Raw genomic sequence first — 13432 nt, 5'->3', positions numbered from 1 at the left:
ATTTTTTTATTCAACCCCGTTATTACACGTGGTTATAACCTAGTTATTATTATATTTACTTTTAATATATAATTTATATGGTTAAAATACCTATTAATATATAGCTATCGTACAACGTATAACGTATATGTGAAGGATCAAATAAAAAATTGATTTAGCTTAACTAAAATAAGAGTCTTTAATTTTTCTAATTAATGATTAAGATTAATCGGGGATTTTTTTTAATCTTTAATTTAACCATCATATTGCTATATAAAAATGAAAAAAATACGAAAATTGTGTTGTATTTTCTATATTGTATAACATTTTTGTATTAGATTTTTATGCTATATTTTTGTGTTGATTTGTTTTATTGAAAGGCAAAAACTTGTTCCATTAATAAAGCAAACAAGATAGCCAGAAACTAGTAGCAGATACAGGTCTTAAATGAGAAGAAATCAACACAACATATATAAAGAACACTCCATCACACCCAAACTAAAAAGTCTAATCTAGCCCTTTGCTTAACCCATAGCGAAGCGAAAGACTTAACATCTTCAATGACCATATGTACCAATGGCGATAAATTTGCAAAGATCTTGTCATTTTTAACCCTCCAAATACACCAACATATTACGAGGATAATTTCATGTATCTGTTTCCTTTTTTATCATTCTCTATAATGATTTTGTAGTGGTCTAGAAGGTCTCGGATGGAGAAGGAGAACATGTCTAGGACTTCGCACCATTGGCTAGTAACTGACCATATAAGGTTAGCATGTAAGATTAAATATGTATTATGTTATATTTAATCTAGTAGCCATTATAATCATTTACATTATATAGATCAAAATATATAACAACCTATTAAATAATTAGTTGGTAATTGTTGATGGGCCTTATTATCCTTATTAACTAATTAGGGTTTCCTCTTGGGTGCATATATAAGGAGACTTATGTAGAGGTTCTAAGGTTAGACACATAACCTAATTACTCTCATAACATCAATCGACCTCCTCTCCTCAATCGAACACCCTATTCGGTTTCTTCATCACCATCATTAGATTGCACCCTAAGGAGGAACTCGACCAATCTGACGAACATGACGTCTACTTCATTCTCTGACTAGGTTAATGCCCGCGCGATGCGCGGCTTCATCCAAAACCATATTATTTACTTTGAAATATAATATTTTGTACAAACGCATACATTGGAAGAAAAAAAAAACAAAAAACAATTCAAATGCCGGAAAAAACTTCCTTGTAGACTACATTTGTTGTTTTACTCGTTACATTCCCATCTTTATCTAGTATAAGCAACTTCACATCGCCTCTGCTTTTAACTCTTGATATGTCACACCCTGGCTTTTGCGAAAGCGTGGGTTAATTTGGTGTGACTTCTTAATACCATAGCAACAATCACAGCATCACTACATGATTTAAAACATAAGATGTTCATCCATTCATTAAGACAAATACTACCACAACATCATTGTTGGAAAATGTCGACACTTACGATAAATTACAAACCATACTTGTTTAAAACATGTTTACTAGACACAACAAAAGACTTGAAATAAAAACTTGGTTTAAAGACATGTAACCCGTCCAGGCAAGGGATTACACCTCATAAACCAACTACCCCGGATGACATCTTTATTCAACGCAGCTTAACATGCATGCAGACACTTGCCAGATCCTTTAGTTTCCTGAAATACATGTAGTTTGAAAAATCAACAAAAGTTGAGCGAGTTCATGTGTATGTGAGTCTGTATAAACCTTTGAAATGCGTCTGTATGTATGAAAAACCCTGGTATGTAGCAATTAAGGAAAAATAAAAGAGATCACAAATGGGTTGCAAAGCCACTGGTATGTGTGAAACGGTGCAGGAAGTACTCAAACCTAGAAAATTTGTATCGGGCCTCTGGCTGTAAGACACAGTCACCACTATGGGCCTCCCCGGCCTAATGGGTGTGGGCTCGCTACACCCAAATAAATCTATCACTCATGTCCCTCGGTCCTACGACGAGGATTAATAGCCTTAAGTGTTGTACCCACCTTTCACATGATCTAAGCGTCTAAACCCTCCTTAAGCTAACCATACCATTTATAAAAGCGTCTGTAAATTGAACATGTATTTCACCCCCGAAGTATAAAACTGAAAACAGTTAAAAGAAAGGGGGGGACATGAACTCACTGAAGTGCGTCTTCTGTATCGTCAACTCAAATTTCCGCAGCTAATCATGACTACCTACAGTGTACTAACGTCTATTAGACGAACGGGCCGTGCCTTGCTTAGGGTTTAGTGTTTTGAGTTGCGTTACGTTGGTGTTATACTTGTTAAAATAATATTAATTATTTTAACTTAACTTTGCGTTTAGGAAAATAGTTAGGCAACTATTTTGTATCCATACTTCTTAATTATTTTGTATGCATTTCCTTCCCGAGGATGGGGGTATTTATACATGTATTTTGTGATTTAGAGTATTGACATTATATATACTTTTAAGTCCCACTTTAGAATATATAATATTTTATCTATCAAAAATGATATGTCCCAAAATATATATATTTTTCCAAAAATACAAGTAATCACACAAGAGTTTTAGTAATAAATATATACTCTAAATATATATTTATCAAATTTTATTTACAAAAATCATCATCCGGTCACTTTAATACTTTTGTAATAAAATCATGGCGAAGTTTATTTCGAAAATAAAGTTAAAAATTTATTTGTCAACACTTGTTAGAAAAATATTTCTAAGTGTTGAAATTCTAGAAAAATTTCGACAGAGTTTCCTTTGTAAATGGAGGCGTCCATGCTTACTGTCGTATCATTTTCTTTTCAAAATCAATCAACAAACAATCCTTTAAACAACTTTACATTACCAAGAGCAAAAATATACTTGTTACATAATATTCATGAACTTGATATTTCCCGAAAATGCGTAGTAACTTAGTGAAGCTTTTAGTAGGCTTAATTACCTTCCAAAGTGTATTTATTTTGTTAAAAATCACTTTCTTAAACGAGTTACGTTTTCACAACTTGTAAATAATATTTACAAAAATAAACTTCTTGAACTCTTCTTGTAAATAAATGTTCTTACACTTATTTTGCTTCTAAAAATAATGTAAGTATATGTAAAGTCATGATTTTTTTTTCAAAACCGCTTTTCTAACTTGGTTTCTTTACAAAAGTCTCTTGTCATTCTTTGATTCACAAGCTCATCAACTTACTAGTTAATCTATATTTTGAAAAGAAATCCTTTTCATCAAGTTCATGTCTTACTAGAAAGTGGTTATTTTTGCAATACATAACCATTCTCTAATCTTGTTAAATCATATTACTAAATATTATTTAACAAGATTCATAAGGTGATTAACATCACACATCCAAGATTCATCATAAAAATAACAACATACTCATAACAATATATTACTAATCACATTATGTCATCTTCATGTTTCAATCATAAGTAAACTTTATGTCTAACTTTTATGTTTATGTTTAGTGTTCTTGTATTTTAGTTGTAACATAAGCATCATACTACAATGTTAACCATAAAAATAAGATGAATAAAGGTTTACAAGAACTTACTACTAGCACTAGGCTAGGGTGGAATCTTAGTGAAGAAGATGAGAAAAAGATGAAGAACAAGCAAGAACAAAGCTTCTTTGAAGCTCCACAAGATGCAAACCTTCTTGTATCAACCTCCTACACTTGAATGAGCTTGTAAAATGGAAGATGGTGGTGTGAAAATGGTGGTGATGGTGGCGGTTTGGGTGGAGCCGAAAGTGAGAGGGAGAGAGTGAGGTGAAGGAGTGTGATCTATGGAATGACAAGTAATCTAGAGCTCCATACTTATAGGATGTTTTTTTCAATATTTTGGTTATCTCAACAAGCAACATCAATTAAAATATTAGGTTATAATCTAGGAGAAGATTATGAGGAATGGTGAAAATGTTGGGGTGGGTCCACTTGGGACCGAAAATCGGTTGGGGGGGGGGGTTAAGGTAAAGATTTTGGAACTAAAATGTAATTGTTAGTTAGAATGTAAGTAACTTGAAGTTATGTGTTAGTTATAAGGTTTTTAGTGGGTGTTATGGCAAACGGGAATCATGACTAGCCAAAAATAGTAAAACAGTGTAAATGACAAAAATTTAGTGTCCCGGGTAATGTCCGGTTATTCGGTTAGGTACTGTCCCGTTAAAGTGCTTAATTAGTCCAAATAATGTTTTTTATATATATTTTTGCAACACAATTTATCCCCGGAACTTAGGAAAGTATACAGGACCACTCTGCCATATTTTTGCACTCTCTAGCATTTTACAATGCTGAATTTTAATAATAAATACAGAATTCTGCATTTATAGTGTGTCTTAGGCATTTCTCGGTACTATAATTATCACCTAGTGGCGCAGTTTTATGGTCCTCACTTCCCTACACTCCCTACTAGTGTAGTATCCTGTCTCTGGCTCATACTGGCCTCAATGTAGTGTCTGTCTATGTGCTGGCATTGTCAGCATGTGTCTGAGTTATCCGCTCACTGTGCTAACTGTGCTTTGTGCATCAGGTTTGTCACTAAGAGTCTGTATGAAATAAATGGAGTGACTGTATGTAAAGTGATGCACATGTATGTATGTAACATAAATCAGTAAGCAGTTTAAAGTGTCAGTTGTTATCAAGCACAGTCATTAAGCACATAATTAAAATTAATTAGTTGTACAGTACCTGTAATTGTGAGGGTTGTCACATTCTCCCCCGTTAAGAAAATTTCGTCCCGAAATTTTAAGTTCTGCTTCTAGTTGCAGAGGTCTTGGGGAATAAATGTGGGTACTTGGCCTTCATACGATCCTCACGTTCCCATGTGAATTCTGGCCCATGTCTTCAATTCCATCGAACTTTGACGAGTTTGACACTACTCCGGCATGTCTTGTTAACCTTCCAATCAGTGACCTCAACAGGTTCTTCAACAAAGTGGAGTGTGTCGTCGATATGAACCTCGTCAGTAGGAATGACAACTGTCTCTTGAGTTGGACTCTTTTTCAGGTTCGATACATGGAATGTATCATGAACGCCATTAAGTTCAGCAGGTAAGTCCAATTTGTATGCTACAAGCCCAATCCTTTGCAGGATTCTGAAAGGGCCTATGTAACGCAGATTCAACTTCCCACGCTTCCCAAAGCGTGCCACACCCTTCCAGGGTGAAACCTTTAACAAAACCATATCCCCAACTTGAAACTCTAAAGGTTTCCTCCTTTGGTTTGCATAACCTTTCTGTCTGTCACGAGCTGCCTTGATGCGCTCTTGAATTTGAAAGATCTTGTCTGTTGTTTCTTAAACTATTTCAGGACCAACCAGCTGTCTATCACCCCCATCAGCCCAGCATAGCGGTGATCGACACTTGCGTCCGTAAAGAGCTTCAAATGGCGCTGCTCCAATGCTTGTGTGGTAGCTGTTGTTGTACGAAAATTCGACCAATGGTAAGTGTTTGTCCCAGCTACCACCCAGGTCTATTACACATGCTCTCAGCATATCTTCCAATGTCTGAATTGTTCGTTCACTCTGGCCATCAGTTTGTGGGTGAAACGCAGTACTTAGATTCAACTGTGAACCAAAAGCTTCTTGGAAGGACTGCCAAATCCTTGACACGAAGCGTCCATCCCTATCAGAGATAATCGAGAGAGGCACTCCATGGCGTGCAACAATCTCCCTCATGTATATTTCAGCAAGTTTACTCGTGTTTTCTTTCTCCTTGATTGGCAAGAAGTGTGCAGACTTTGTTAGACGGTCTACTATTACCCAAATTGTATCATGGCCCTTGGGCGTCTTTGGCAATTTCGTTACGAAGTCCATGGAAATCTGTTCCCATTTCCATTTGGGTATTTCAGGTTGCTGTAGAAGACCTGAAGGCTTCTGGTACTCGGCTTTAACCTTGGCGCAAGTTAAACATTTGCCAACATATACTGCAACATCGCCTTTCATCCTAAGCCACCAATAGAAATCCTTAAGATCTTGGTACATTTTATCCGCTCCTGGATGAATCGAGTATCGTGACTTGTGAGCCTCATCGAATATAACCTTTCTCAATCCTCCAAACAGAGGAACCCAAATTCGTTTCATGAAACACAAGATTCCTTCCCCGTTTGGTACCAACTGCTTCTCCATCCCACGGAGGTATTCATTCTCGATATTCCTTTCTTTGAGAGCTTCTCTCTGCACGGCACGAATGTGCAATGAGAGGTCTGTCTGAACAATCATTTCCAAAGCCCTAACCCTTATGGGCTTAATCCTTTCCTTTCGACTCAAGGCATCGGCGACCACATTCGCCTTCCCTGGATGATACTTGATCTCACAATCATAGTCGTTCAACAGTTCTACCCAGCGTCTTTGCCTCATGTTGAGCTCTTTTTGATTAAATATGTGCTGTAAGCTTTTGTGATCAGTAAAGATTGTACATCTCGTGCCATACAAATAATGTCGCCAGATCTTCAGCGCAAATACCACCACGCCTAATTCCAAGTCATGTGTGGTATAATTTTTCTCGTGTACCTTCAGTTGGCGCGAAGCATAGGCTATAACTTTCTGTTGCTGCATCAACACGCAGCCTAAACCCTGACGCGAGGCGTCACAATATACTACGAAGTCGTCCGTGCCTTCGGGTAGAGCTAAAATCGGTGCGTCATAAAGCTTGTTTTTCAACAACTGAAACGCTTCTTCTTGCTTGTCACCCCAATCAAACTTCTTGTCTTTCTGTGTGAGTGCGATCAGAGGTTGAGTGATTTTAGAGAAATCCTCAATGAACCTTCGATAATAACCAGCCAACCCTAAGAACTGTCGAATCTCGGTTGGCGTCTTTGGAGTCTCCCAACTCTTGATTGCTTCAATCTTTGTAGGATCCACATGGATTCCATTTCCATTAACCACATGTCCAAGAAATTGGACTCCGCGTAGCTAAAACTCACACTTTGAGAACTTAGCGTACAACTTCTCCTTTTTAAGTAGCTCTAAAATAGCTCTTAAGTGCTGTTCGTGCTCATCCTTCGTCTTCGAGTAGATCAAAATATCATCAATGAATACGATTACGAACTTGTCGAGGTACGGCTTGCAGACTCTGTTCATTAAGTCCATGAAAACTGCTGGTGCGTTTGTTAACCCAAACGGCATAACCAGGAACTCGTAATGTCCATATCGAGTTCTAAAAGCAGTCTTGGGAATACTTTCCTCTTGTATCCTTAGTTGATGGTAACTTGATCGTAAATCGATCTTTGAGTAGAAACTTGAACCTTGTAGTTGATCGAACAGGTCATCAATCCTTGGCAAAGGATATCTATTCTTGATTGTCAACTTATTAAGCTCGTGGTAGTCTATACACATGCGAAAACTACCGTCTTTCTTTTTAACAAACAAAACCGGAGCTCCCCAAGGTAAGAAGCTTGGTCTGATGAATCCCTTGTCTAACAGCTCTTGAAGTTGTGTCGACAACTCCTGCATTTCCAAAGGTGCAAGTCTATAGGGTGCCTTAGCTACAGGCGCGGGCCCTGGAACTAAGTCAATGTGGAACTCGACTTGTCGCTGTGGTGGCAATCCTGGCAAGTCTTCTGGAAAGACTTCAGGATATTCCTTCACGACTGGGATGTCTTCGATCTTTGGTTCAGCGGCTTCCTTATCAACGATATGTGCCAAGAAGGCAACGCATCCTTTCTTCAAACACTTCCTAGCTTTCAGGCAGCTAATGATCCTCAATGGCGTATCGCACTTTTCTCCATGAGCTACAATTGTCTCTCCATCGGCCATTGGGATGCGAATGGTCTTTTCGTGACAAACTACCTCGGCTTTGTTGCTAGACAGCTAATCCATCCCTACTACCACATCGAAGCTCCCCAATTTGATTGGCAGTAGATCCAAATTGAACTCGTGTTCTCTCGATTCGATCACGCATCCTCTGATGACTTCATTTGTTTCAACTAGCTTTCCATTAGCCAGTTCGATCGAGTACGGAATGTCTAATTTACTAGCAGTTAACCCAAGCATATTCTTAAATTCTAACGATACAAAGCTATAGTCGGCACCAGTATCAAACAGAACAGATGCAAAGCGTTGATTTATAGGGAACGTACCAGTGACAACATTCGGGTCCTGGCGTGCTTCCATTGCCCCTATGTTAAATACCCTTCCACGAGCTTGGTTGAGCTTTGGGCATTCCTTTTTAAAGTGTCCGACTTCTCCGCAGTTGAAACATCCCGGTCCTAGCATGTTACCATTACCACCTTGAGCATTGTTTGCTCCCCGATTCCCAGTTTGGTTTCCAACATTTCCCCGTTTACCATTTCCACCATTGCGGTTCCCATTTCCGTTTCCACCGCGATTGTTGTTACCAAAACCCCTATGACCATTGTTTCGACGACCAGCACCTGTGCCAACCCAGCAAGTATTCTTCGAATGGCCCTCCTTACCACAAGACTCGCATTTCCGCAACCTACACTGACCTGAGTGATGGTACAGGCATATGTCACATTTGGGCAAGGCGCCCATGTAACCCTTCCCTTTGCTTTCGACACCGGTTTTGGCCCTGGCCGGTGTGTTTGATTCACCCTTCTTGCCAACGCTGCTAGTTCCTTGCTTGAAGTTGGAATATTTACATTTGTTTTCACCAGACGACTCCACATGAGTCTCCTTCTTTTTCTGATCACCATTAGAAAACTTGTTCAGCCTGATGGCTTCTTCAGTCAGTGATATGCTCAGATCGATGGCTTTAGTAATGGTTGCCGGTTTTGACGTTGTAACCATGCTCATAATCTGAGGTGCTAATCCCCAGATGAAACGTTCCACGCGCTTGAATTCGGGCGTGACCATGTACGACACTACATGGGACAGATCATGGAACCTTTGAACATACTCGACGATTTTTGGGCCTTCCATCTTTAAGTTCCAAAATTCTGTTTCCAATTTCTGGATTTCAGCTCTGGAGCAATACTTCTTGCGCATCGGCTCTTTCAGTTCAGTCCAAGTCATGGCGTATGCTGCAGCCTCTCCTAAGGTTTGAACTTGGAGATTCCACCATGACAGGGCACCATCAGTAAAAAGCCTAGAGATGTATGTAACTTGTTGTCCTGGCGCACATTTGCTCATTCTTATTGTCGTTTCAGTCTTTTCAGTCCAACGGGTAAAAGCCACGACACCTCCAGTGCCATCAAAGTTTAGCGGCTTGCAATCTAAGAATTGCTTGAAAGTACACCCTGTACAAGCAATGTCATTTGCAGGAATTATTAGCAATTGCACATGAAATGTCCAAATATCGTGTAATGTGTCTCCAGTGACTTATCATTACCATTTGGAGGGTTGTTGTTGTTGGCGGTACTTGTGTCATTTTGGGAGGCCGCGTATTGGGCTATAGCTGCGGCAATTATCCCTTGGAGTTCCGCCTGGGTAGTAGGCATGCGTACTTCGCGTCGTGGGGGCATCTTCTAAAAGATGTTTCATGTTGGTCAAGTCATAGTAGGTATAATAAACATGCATATATAGTAACATTCATCATCGACATAACATCTCATGTTATAATCATAAAACAAATAATTTAACAAAGCATGTAATGAGAATACTGCGATTGAGCTTTTATATAATCAAGACCACCATACAATGTTTACAAGTTTTTCCAAATGTATCGCACAACCCAAAAGAGACTAAGGGTCACAATGCCCTTGTCTGAACTGTCTAGACAAATACAACAAGCAAATATCAAATATCTAGAGCCATGATGTCAAAATGTGGTCTTCAAAATGTTGTATAGTCTGGCTCAATCGCTGTCTTCTCATCAAAAGTGATCACTACCTGCAATAGACCAAAAGTAGCTATGCTGATGGCGGCGGAGGAGGTGGAAAGTGAGAGAAAAGCAACCGGCGCAAATGCACCAAGTCCTCCTCAAGAGCATAGGCGAAACGCAACAGGTAAGCAACCTGCTGGTCAAGAGGAAGGAAACGAGTATCTGAGTCAGGGAGTGATGGAAAAGGAGCGTGTGGTGCTGCAAACGGGGTCTGGCAGTGGCATGGAGGACGTGGAGCTCTCTCCAACTCCTGAATATGTCGACTCAGGGCGTCCTGCTATAGCTGCAGTGACGTAAGTATATCCTCTGTAGTGTATCCGACGTGAAATGGGTGATAAGGGTCGGATAATGGCATAACATGGGGTGATGACCATAGAAATGGCTCGCCCATCGGAGCTGAAACTAGATAAGTAGTGTGTGGGGTAGATGTAAACGGTAAAGTAGTATGGGGAAACTGAGACATGACAGGTACAGTAGACGAGATGGGTGGAACAAAACCAGGATAAGAAATCGGTGGCATAAACTGGTTATCTCCTGACATAAATGGTATGTGATCAAAAGGCTGCCTCGATGATCCCTCCCCAGGTCGTGGCGGAGGAATGTCCTGGAGGAAGGTAATCGGAAGATCGGTACGCTGGACGTCTGTGGTGTGTGGTGTGTGGTGTGTGGGGGAAACAACGGAATATCGAGTGGTGCAGTAACAGGTGCGGTAGGGGGAGTGACTGGGATCACATACGAAGGGTAGTCATCCTCCTCGCTCCACCCATTACGGGTGTCCGCGTATCGAGGGTCTATGTGAGTAGCAAAAGGTGCATGATCAGCATGCACAGGGGCTGAATCGGGAAATAATGGCGCAATGACTGGTAACTCAGCAAAGACGGGGTCAGGCAGAGGTGCCATGACTGGAATCTCCACGACTGGTGGTGGTATGACAGGAGCATTAATAACTGGTGGTACAAAAACGGGAGCATCTGCATGAACAGGGTCAAGAGCAAGAATGGGCTCCGGAACTATATCGGGCTCTGGATCGACAGGAGCAGGCTGATGATCAGCAGGCATATCAAGAATCTGATCATCCGGGAGAACAGGAGCCTCAACAGGCTGCTCCTCGAGGACCAACTCGTCCTCCTGGTCTAAATCGTGATCAAATGGAAAAACAGGGTTAAGCTCGTCCTCCATCTCTATATCCTCATCATCGTCAATACGAGGGAAGAAACCGAATCCCAACGGGGGAATAGAGGAATCTACCGACTCAAAAGAATATGGGACTGACAAACCAGAATGAGCCTCCATATCAGGACTCTCAACCAACAGAAGAGCGACATCATCAGCAATCGGGGCCCCGCCCTCATGGTCGTCCTCCGGGGGACCCTCGAAAAGATCGACGTCGTCATCTGACACTACATCAAGTGGCAAATCCTCGGCGGGAAGTGCAGCGAGTGGAATAGGAGCAGGCATCTCCGCAAGAGGTGGACCCCCAACTGGAATGCCATCAGCTAGCTGCATGTCGTCACCGAAATATGGTAGCGCGAAGGGCTGAAATCCGTCATCGTTTGTACTGTCCGTGTCCGATGTGTAGACCTCCGGGTCTGAGTGCATCGGGTCGTCAGAATCTATCGGCACTGGGTCAGAGACCCTACTCTATGAAGACACAGTGTCTGTAACAACACAACCACAAAGTGTGCACACACATCAATAATAGTCAAGTAAGCATATAAGTCACAATTAATATATGCAAGTAATCATCCTAGTCTTCCCCAGACTATCCCACCCAGCCTCTCAGACTGAACTCCCTAGCCTCTCAGACTACCCTGGTCTCTAAGACCAACCTCCCAGTCTCTAAGACTGAAACCTCCCTCAGTCTCTAGGACTGAAATATAAATTTTGAAAAGCGTATTTGTGCCTTTTTGTTTGTAAAAATGTTTTGTATCCTGGATCTGGACGTTTAGTGTATGCAATGTAAAAATGTTTTCGTGAGAGCCCTAGTGATCATAGTCTAGACTCGAGGAAGAATCCTAGTTCGCTATGATCGAGGCTCTGATACCAAGCTGTCACACCCTGGCTTTTGCGGAAGCGTGGGTTAATTTGGTGTGACTTATTAATACCATAACAACAATCACAACATTCACTACATGATTTAAAACATAAGATGTTCATCCATTCATTAAGACAAATACTACCACAACATCATTGTTGGAAAATGTCGACACTTACGATAAATTACAAACAATACTTGTTTAAAACATGTTTACTAGACACAACAAAAGACTTGAAATAAAAACTTGGTTTAAAGACATGTAACCCGTCCAGGCAAAGGATTACACCTCCTAAACCAACTACCCCGGATGACATCTTTATTCAACGCAGCTTAACATGCATGCAGACACTTGCCAGATCCTTTAGTTTCCTGAAATACATGTAGTTTGAAAAATCAACAAAAGTTGAGCGAGTTCATGTGTATGTGAGTCTGTATAAACCTTTGAAATGCGTCTGTATGTATGAAAAACCCTGGTATGTAGCAATTAAGGAAAAATAAAAGAGATCACAAATGGGTTGCAAAGCCACTGGTATGTGTGAAACGGTGCAGGAAGTACTCAAACCTAGCAAATTTGTACCGGGCCTCCGACTGTAAGACAAAGTCACCACTATGGGCCTCCCCGGCCTAATGGGTGTGGGCTCGCTACACCCAAATAGATCTATCACTCATGTCCCTCGGTCCTTCGACGAGGATTAATGGCCTTAAGTGTTGTACCCACCTTTCACATGATCTAAGCGTCTAAACCCTCCTTAAGCTAACCATACCATTTATAAAAGCGTCTATAAATTGTAACATGTATTTCACCCCCGAAGTATAAAACTGAAAACAATTAAAAGAAAGGGGGGCATGAACTCACTGAAGTGCGTCTTCTGTATTCTCAACTCAAATCTCCGCAGCTAATCACGACTACCTACAGTGTACTAACGTCTATTAGACGAACGGGATGTGCCTTGCTTAGGGTTTAGTGTTTTGAGTTGCGTTACGTTGGTGTTATACATGTTAAAATAATATTAATTATTTTAACTTAACTTTGTGTTTAGGAAAATAGTTAGGCAACTATTTTATATCCATACTTCTTAATTATTTTGTATGCATTTCCTTCCCGAGGATGGGGATATTTATACATGTATTTTGTGATTTAGAGTGTTGACATTATATATACTTTTAAGTCCCACTTTAGAATATATAATATTTTATCTATCAAAAATGATATGTCCCAATATATATATATTTTTCAAAAAATACAAGTAATCACACAAGAGTTTTAGTAATAAATATATATTCTAAATATATATTTATCAAATTTTATTTACAAAAATCATCCTCCGGTCACTTTAATACTTTTGTAATAAAATCATGGCGAAGTTTATTTCGAAAATAAAGCTAAAAATTTATTTGTAAACACTTGTTAGAAAAATATTTCTAAGTGTTGAAATTCTAGAAAAATTTCGCCAGAGTTTCCTTTGTAAATGGAGGCGTCCACGCTTACTGGCGTATCATTTTCTTTTCAAAATCAACAAACAATCCTTTAAACAACTTTACATTACCAAGAGCAAAAATATACTTGTTACATAATATTCATGAACTTGA

Source organism: Helianthus annuus, chromosome 11 (genome assembly GCF_002127325.2).
Source record: "Helianthus annuus cultivar XRQ/B chromosome 11, HanXRQr2.0-SUNRISE, whole genome shotgun sequence".
Classification (NCBI taxonomy): Eukaryota; Viridiplantae; Streptophyta; class Magnoliopsida; order Asterales; family Asteraceae; genus Helianthus; species Helianthus annuus.
The sequence above is the reverse complement of the archived record's forward strand: the minus strand, read 5'-3'. Positions refer to the sequence as shown.